Source organism: Triticum dicoccoides, chromosome 4B, assembly GCF_002162155.2.
Source record: "Triticum dicoccoides isolate Atlit2015 ecotype Zavitan chromosome 4B, WEW_v2.0, whole genome shotgun sequence".
Taxonomy (NCBI): domain Eukaryota; kingdom Viridiplantae; phylum Streptophyta; class Magnoliopsida; order Poales; family Poaceae; genus Triticum; species Triticum dicoccoides.
In genome coordinates, this window is record NC_041387.1 from 383572968 (window position 1) to 383581437 (window position 8470).

Sequence of the window (8470 nt, forward strand, 5' to 3'; positions counted from 1 at the left end):
TCCTCGAGCTCCCATTGCTCCAGCGTCGTACCGCCTCCCTGCTTCCTCGCGCTAGGCCCGAGCGACCCCGCTCCCCTACCATCTCCGGCACCACGCCGGCGAGCGCCACTGCCGGAGCTGCTTCATCCGCCACCCGAACCTGCCAAGACCCTGCCACCGCCACCCAAATCCTACAGGAGCCCGAGCTCCTCTTCCCGTGCGCCACAACCTCTCCCGCTCGAGGGCCTCCGTGCCGTCTTTGTCAAGCGCCAGGAGCTCAAGCCCCTTCTCTCGCACCCCTCGCTCCACCTCGTCGTCAGACCTCCGCGACGTCGAGCACCAAGGCCGAGACCTAGCTTCCTTCTCCTTCCCTACTCTCTCTTTCTCTCTAATGCGCTCCCTTTCTGTCTTCCTTCCATAGGGAACTGACTCCGCCCCTGAGCTCCGCCCGCGCCATCGTTGCCCGGATCTAGCGCCGGCCAGCCGGATCCGCCCCATCTCCACCTCGCCGTCCTTCCCTGCAGCCCGCCGTCGCTCCCCTTCAAGTCCCACGCCGTTGTTGCTGCCCCCTGCATCGTCGCTGCCTTCTGTTAAGCACGATCTCGGTCTCCTGCTTCCTTGCATCGAAGGAACCAGGCGCGTTGACCACTCCTAGGTTGGCGTGCCTCCAGATCCTCCCGTGGCCCAGTAGCCGCCAGGCCCAGCCGCGCCTAACCGGCCTGTCCACCTCCTGCTCCACCAGCTGGGCTTGGCCCATGGGTGAGCGCCCACATCCCTCCTCTCTGTTGGCCCAGCAATGCAGCCAGATTCGGCCCGTGTCATGTTTTTTCTGTTATGCGAATTTGCTAATTATCCAGAGATTGCGGTTTTACAGAAAAGTCCTTGCACATCATGCATATAATAACTCGTTAAACGTGCATCGGATTAAAATGATTTATATATGTAAAGTGCTTAGAATTTCATCTAGTTTCATATTCTTCCAACTCTCATCCATGTTTAAAATGTTTAAACTTGCTGTTTTTTTAATTTTGTATAAATGCCATGCTAAAATGGTTTATTTCATAACTAAATAACCGTATCTCCGAATTTAATAAATCTTATATGTAATTGGTCTAGGAAAATGCATAGATTAACATGGTGCACTTTTTTTACTACTTAACAACATTAAAATATGTTTTAGGGCAGAACGGTAGCTAATTCAAAATATGGACATGAGGATTTTCTGGAATTGTTGTTTGTTGTTTCCGGCCTCATTTAAACTTGCCTAAATAGTTAGTTTACTTATGTTTCACCTCTTGCCATGTTTAACAAAATTTAATAACCTTGTGTACCTAAACGAGAGCGAACTAAATAACTCGAGTGTGGTGTTTCGTCAATATGCAACTCGTTACATACTGAGCTCCACTTAACTTGTAGTGTTGTTTGTGCACTTTTCCATGCCATGCCTATTTAAACCGGACATGCATCATAATTGATTGTGCATGATGCCATGCTTATGTGATGGTTGTTTACCATGTTGTTTGCTTCTTTCCGATTGCGCTTCTCCTTGATAGTTCCGGTTACATTGCGATTGTGAGGGTTCGTTCGACTACGTTGGTTCGTCTACTTCATGGTTTCTGTCTTCTTCCTAGCGGGATTTCAGGCAAGATGACCCTTACCATCGATATCACTTCTATCTTTGCTTGCTAGTTGTTTGTTCTATCGCTATGTCGCGCTACCTACCACTTGTCATACAAGCCTCTCATTATGCCATGTCAAGCCTCTAACCCACCTTCCTAGCAAACCGTTGTTTGGTTATGTTACCGCTTTTGCTCAGCCCCTCTTATAGTGTTGTTAGTTGCAGGTGAAGTTGAAGATTGCTCCATGTTGGAACATGAACATGTTGGGATATCACAATATCTCTTATTTTTAATTAATGCATCTATATACTTGGTAAAGGGTGGAAGGCTCGGCCTTATGCCTAGTGTTTTGTTCCACTCTTGCCGCCCTAGTTTCCGTCATACCGGTGTTATGTTCCTTTATTTTGCGTTCCTTACGCGGTTGGGGTTATGGGACCCCCTTGACAGTTCGCCTTGAATAAAACTCCTCCAGCAAGGCCCAACCTTGGTTTTAACATTTGCCTACCTACCACCTATACCTTTCCCTTGGGTTCTGCAGACTCAAGAGTCATCTTTATTTTAAACCCCCCCGGGCCAGTGCTCCTCTGAGTGTTGGTCCGAACCAGGCAACCTACGGGGCCACCTCGGGGAAACTTGAGGGCTGGTTTTACTCGTAGCTTGACCTATCCGGTGTGCCCCGAGAACGAGATATGTGCAGCTCCTATCGGGATTTGTCGCCACATTCGGGCGGACTTGCTGGTCTTGTTTTACCATTGTAGAAATGTCTTGTAACCGGGATTCCGAGTCTGATCGGGTGATTCCGGGAGAAGGAATATCCTTCATTGATCGTGAGAGCTTGTGATGGGCTAAGTTGGGACACCCCTGCAGGGTATAAACTTTCGAGAGCTGTGCCCGTGGTTATGTGGCAGATGGGAATTTGTTAATATCCAGTTGTAGAGAACTTGACACTTGACTTAAATTAAAATGCATCAACCGCGTGTGTAGCCGTGGTGGTCTCTTTTCGGCGGAGTCTGAGAAGTGAACATGGTTTGGGTTATGTTTGAACGTAAGTAGTTTCAGGATCACTTCTTGATCACTTCTAGGTTTATGATCATTGTGTAGTTTCTCTTCTAACTCTTGTACTCGTATGTTAGCCACCATATTTGCTTAGTGCTTGCTGCAACTCCACCTCATTACCTCGTCCTACCCATAAGCTTAAATAGTCTTGATCTCGCGGGTTTTGAGATTGTTGAGTCCTCGTGACTCATAGATTCTACCAAAACAGTTGCAGGTGCCGATGATACCAGTGCAGGTGATGCTACCGAACTCAAGTGGGAGTTTGACGAGGACCTTGGTCATTACTATGTTTCATTTCCTGATGATCAGTAGTGGAGTCCAGTTTGGATGATGGGGATCTAGCATTTGGGGTAATCTTCTTTTCATTTGGATTTGTCCGTAGTCGGACTATGTGTCTACTCTGAATGATGTATGAATTATATGATCTTTGTGTGAAGTGGCGATTGTAAGCCAACTATTTATCTATCCTTGTTCTTATACATGGGATTGTGTGAAGATGACCCTTCTTGCGAGAAAACCACAATGCGGTTATGCCTCTAAGTCATGCCTCGACACGTGGTATATATAGCCGCATCGTGGGCGTTACACCGCCACTCATAAGGAAGACAATCAATAAATAAATCATGCTCCAACTTCATCACATAACGGTTCATCATACGTGCATGCTACGAGAATTACAAACTTTAACACAAGTATCTCTCAAATTCATAACTACTGTACTAGCATGACTCTAATATCACCATCTTCATATCTCAAAACAATCATAAAGAATCAAATTTCTCATAATATTCAATGCACTTCATATGAAAGTTTTTATTATATCCATCCTGGATGCCCATCATATTAGGACTAATTTTATAACCAAAGAAAATTACCATGCTGTTATAAAAGACTATCAAAATAATATAGGTGAAGCATGAGAGTTCAACAATTTCTATAAAATAAAACCACCGCCGTGCTCTAAAAAGATATAAGTGAAACACTAGAGCAATATTGCCTAGCTCCAAAGATATAAGTGAAGCACATAGAGTATTCTAATAAATCACGATTCATGCGTGTCTCTCCCAAAAGGTGTGTACAGCAAGAATGATTGTGGTAAACTAAAAAGCAAAGACTCAAATCATACACGACGCTCCAAGCAAAACACATATCATGTGGTGAATAAAAATATAGCCTCAAGTAAAGTTACCGATAGACGAAGACGAAAGAGGGGATGCCTTCCGGGGCATCCCCAAGCTTAGGCTTTTGGTTGTCCTTGAATTTTACCTTGGGGTGCCTTGGTAATCCCAAAGATTAGGCTCTTGCCACTCCTTATTCCATAGTCCATCAAATCCTTACCCAAAACTTGAAAACTTCACAACACAAAACTCAACAGGAAATCTCATGAGCTCCGTTAGTATAAGAAAATAAATCACCACTTTAAGGTACTGTTGTGAACTCATTCTTTATTTATATTGGTGTAAAATCTACTATATTCCAACTTCTATATGGTTCATACCCCCCGATACTACTCATAGATTCATCAAAATAAGCAAACAACACGCGAAAAACAGAATCTGTCAAAAACAGAACAGTCTGCAGTAATCTGTAATTTTCGCATACTTCTGTAACTCCAAAAATTCTAAAATAAATTGATGGACGTTAGGAATTTTTCTATTAATCTTCTTCAAAAAGAATCAAATTAAAATCACTCTTCTTTAAAAAATGACAACTAATCTCGTGAGTGCAAAGTTTATGTTTTTTACAGCAAGATCATATTAACTTTCACCCAAGTCTTCCCAAAGGTTCTACTTGGCACAAACACTAATTAAAACTTAAAACCACATCTAACTAGAGGCTAAATAGGTTACTTATTACTAAACAGGAGCAAAAAATAAAGAACAAAAATAAAATTGGGTTGCCTCCCAACAAGTGCTATCGTTTAACGCCCCTAGCTAGGCATAAGAACACAAATAGATCTAGGTATTGCCATAATAATGATAGGGCAAATCTGGAAAGCTCATCTCGTACTCCCTACGTTCAGCAACAAGTTTTCTTTGCGGCAAGCAAAAGTAATCAAAAGGGCTAAATTTAATGGGACAAAAGTCCACAAGATCAAGCTCGGGAGGAATTGGTTCCTCCTTTGGCCCTTCATACTGTACAACCAACTCATCATTATAAGCGTTCTTTTGGAAAAAAGTAACGAGCCTTTGTTCAAGAGGAAAACCCAACCGTTGTTCTGAATAGCAAAATTACCATTAATTTCAGAAATCCTATCAACTAGAACATCGGTAGGAACCCTCTTTCTAAGATTTCATTATAAGTAACATGATGTAAGGATCGTAAATGCATTATGTCTTCTTGATTAAAAAGAATTGCTTCTATGAGAGGAAGACCAGTGTCCACCCTATAATGTGTAAAAATTCCATTAGCCTCTCTTATTATAAATCTAAACTCTTGTGCTAGAAATATGGTAGCTGCTCGCTTAACAGAAGAATGCTCGATATTAGAAAACTCTAGAAAAATCCTTTGTATGCAAGGATGCACGTGAATAAATTGTCTTTCAAGTTCGGCTACAAGCAAAGATATAGCATCCGCGAGACTACTAGTTTTATGGAGAATAGACCCACCATAGTGGGTAAAGCACCAACACAAGTAAAGAAATCTTGAATAACCCCTTTTCCAATAATATTACCACTACCAATGCGAAACTTTTTAGTGTGCAAAATAGTAGGTTCTTCATGCCGATTATCACAAGCATCAAAGTTCCTCCCATCATTACTACTATCCTCTTCAATGATAACCTCCCCAATTTCAGACATGATGGCAACAAACCGACCTAACAAACGAGTACACAAGAAGCGAGCGAAAAGAGACAAACGGAAGAGGGGCAAAGAAAAGGCAAAGGTTTTCGAAAATCATTTTAGAAGTGGGGGAGAGAAAAACGAGAGGCGAATGGCGAATAATGTAATGCAAGGAAGAAGAGTTTATGATGGGTACTTGGTATGGCATGACTTGGCATAGATCTCCCCGGCAACGGCGCCAGAAATCCTTCTTGCTACCTCTTGAGCTTGCGTCGGTTTTCCCTTGAAGAGGAAAGGGTGATGCAACACAATAGCATAAGTATTTCCCTCAGTTTTGAGAACCAAGGTATCAATCCAGTAGGAGACAATGCAAAAGTCACCAAATACCTGCACAAACAATCAACAACTTGCAACCAACACGATAAAGGGGTTGTCAATCCCTTCACGATCACTCGCAAAAGTGAGATCTGATAGAGATAGATAAACAATAAAGTAAATATTTTTGGTATTTTTGGTTTATAGATTGGAAAGTGAAGATTGCAAAATAGTAGATCGGAAACTAGCAAGATGTAAACGAGATTCAATGATATGGAAAAGATACCCCTTCCTTTCCTTTCCCATTAAGCTTTACTAGTTTACCCCTTCCTTTCCCATTAAGCTTTACTAGTCTTAATACCCATGGTAATGGGATTGCTGAGTCCTCGTGGCTCAATTACTACAACAAGAGTTGCAGGTACAGGTTATGCGATGATCATGACGCGAGAGCGATGCTTGCTTGCGTTGAGTTTCTTCTTCTGCTTCTTCGACCAGGGATAGGTTCCAGGTCGGCAGCCTGGGCTAGCAGGGTGGATGTCTTTGAGTTTTTGTTTGTGTTTCATCCGTAGTCGGATGGTGCTCTTCTGTAAGATGATGTTGTATTCGTGTGGCATTGTATGCCTTTTGTATGTATCCTCATCTATTATGTAATGTTGATGTAATGATATCCACCTTGCAAAAGTGTTTCAACATGCGGGTCTATCCTTGGTGGGACCTTCGAGTTCCTTTTGGATAGGGTCGCATATTGGGCGTGACAAGTTGGTATCAGAGCCTCGACCGACCCTAGGAGCCCCCTTGATTGATCGTGTAGTTTGGCCATTGTTGAGTCTAGAAGAAAACTGTTTTTGGAGTCTAGTTATATCAGAGAGTAGGAATTGTTTTTACTCCTCAGCCCCTTCGTCGCTCTAGTCAGGAATCTTGACGTAGGTGTTTTGAATTACTTCTCTTCCCTTTCAAATTTTTTCTTTAGGTTCACGCAGTTGGTTTTCCGATCGTTGGCTCTCAGCTCTTTTCATCCAGTGCATTTCTCGTCAAGTCGACTCGACCCTCTTCATCTTTGCAAGTTCAATCCTCAGTTGTTTTCTTTCCCACCCGCCCACTCTTTTTTCTTCTCAAAGCCGGAGTCTGTAATCGAGTATCCATCCTACTCGTGCGAAGTCTTTGCCTTCTTTCCTCAATGATTTCAACCGGTGTTTTCTCTTCAAGATATTCGTCGATTTCCCCTTCCAACTTGATTTTGTTTTCCCGCCCTACCACCCTCTTCTTCCCGGAGCCTGAGTCTGTTTCGAGCATCAATTCCATTCGTGTGGAGCTCTTCAGTCTTCCCTCAATATTTTCAACCGGTGAATTCTCTTTTGTTTGACATTCTTCATCTCTTTATCTTTTCCGGTGGATTCAATTCAAGTTTTTCGGTAGTGATTATATTATTTTCCTCGGATCAAGTATCTTCCATGCTCATTCGCCTCTCGCCAGTTTATCCTTCCGGAGTATTCAAGACATCTCAGGAGATTCGTCTGTGTTCCAATTAATTTCAGGTTGTCACCTCATTCAAATATTTCAATTGTTCCGGTGCATCATCTATCTGTTAAATAATCCTTTTCAACGGTGTATTCTCTTCAGTGAGCCCTAACCCACAAGTTTTTTCCAGGATCTTACCTGACTGTTCTAATTCTCCCAGAGTTATTCCCAAATTCTTTTCAAGTGTGACGTAAGAATGGATTCCATCAGTCACATGCCCTCTCCAAGATCTCATTCAAATTCTTTTCATTGTTGGCTCAATCCCTTCGTTTTTCATTCTCCCGGAGTACCTCAATAATTTTGGTGGTGTTTCTCGTCGTCATTTGAAGATCATAGAAGATTTTTCCTTTAAATCTTGTCCGTTCTCCCGGAGATTCGTGGTTCTAGCTTCATGTTATCCTCTCGATTTATTCCATTTGTCAGATAATTCTTTTCACCCATCCGGAGTATTTCAGAAGTTGTTTTTCCATTTCTTTTCACCGGAGGCCATCGTTCCAGAAGAATTCTTCGTCCTCATATTTCAGTTACCGTTATCCAATTATTCCGGTGCTTCCTTCAAGTGTTCTTTAATCAGCTCATGATCTCTTTGTCCTTTTGCATCTAAATCCCCTCGAGCATATTTGTTCTTCTAATTCTTCCCAGTGATCCAGTCCCTTTCATCAATCATTTTCATTTCTAACCGTGGTTCGTTCAAGATTCTTTTTCCTTGATCATCATTTTAATTCATTCGTTCTTTTCAATTCTACTGGTGGTTTAGTAAGACCTTCTCAAGTTTGCGGCATGTCACTTCTCAATCCTTTTCAAGAAGAATAAGTAGTATGAAAAATCCATTGCTTGTCATCAACTAAATTTAATGAAGGATAACCATACAATAAATCTTATTCTTATTTCATCCAAGTGAGTAATCCTTTCCTTCGGAGTTTGTTCTTCATGAATAAATTCTAGTTCCAAGTGTTCCCCATCTTTTCTTTTCCGGAGTTCAAAATTTCCTTGGCCATCTCGTCGGAACCCCCATTTAAATCATCGCAAGACTTTTATCTTATTCATTCCATCCTCTCAAGTTCATGTTCTTTTCCTTCCATTTTCAGCCGGAGTGCTGCCTAAATCCTTTCAGTCTTATTCGTTTCTTATCTCATTCTAACCGGAGTGTTTTCATAGTCTATCTGATTCCGTGAGCTTTCAATTCTCGTCATTCTCGTC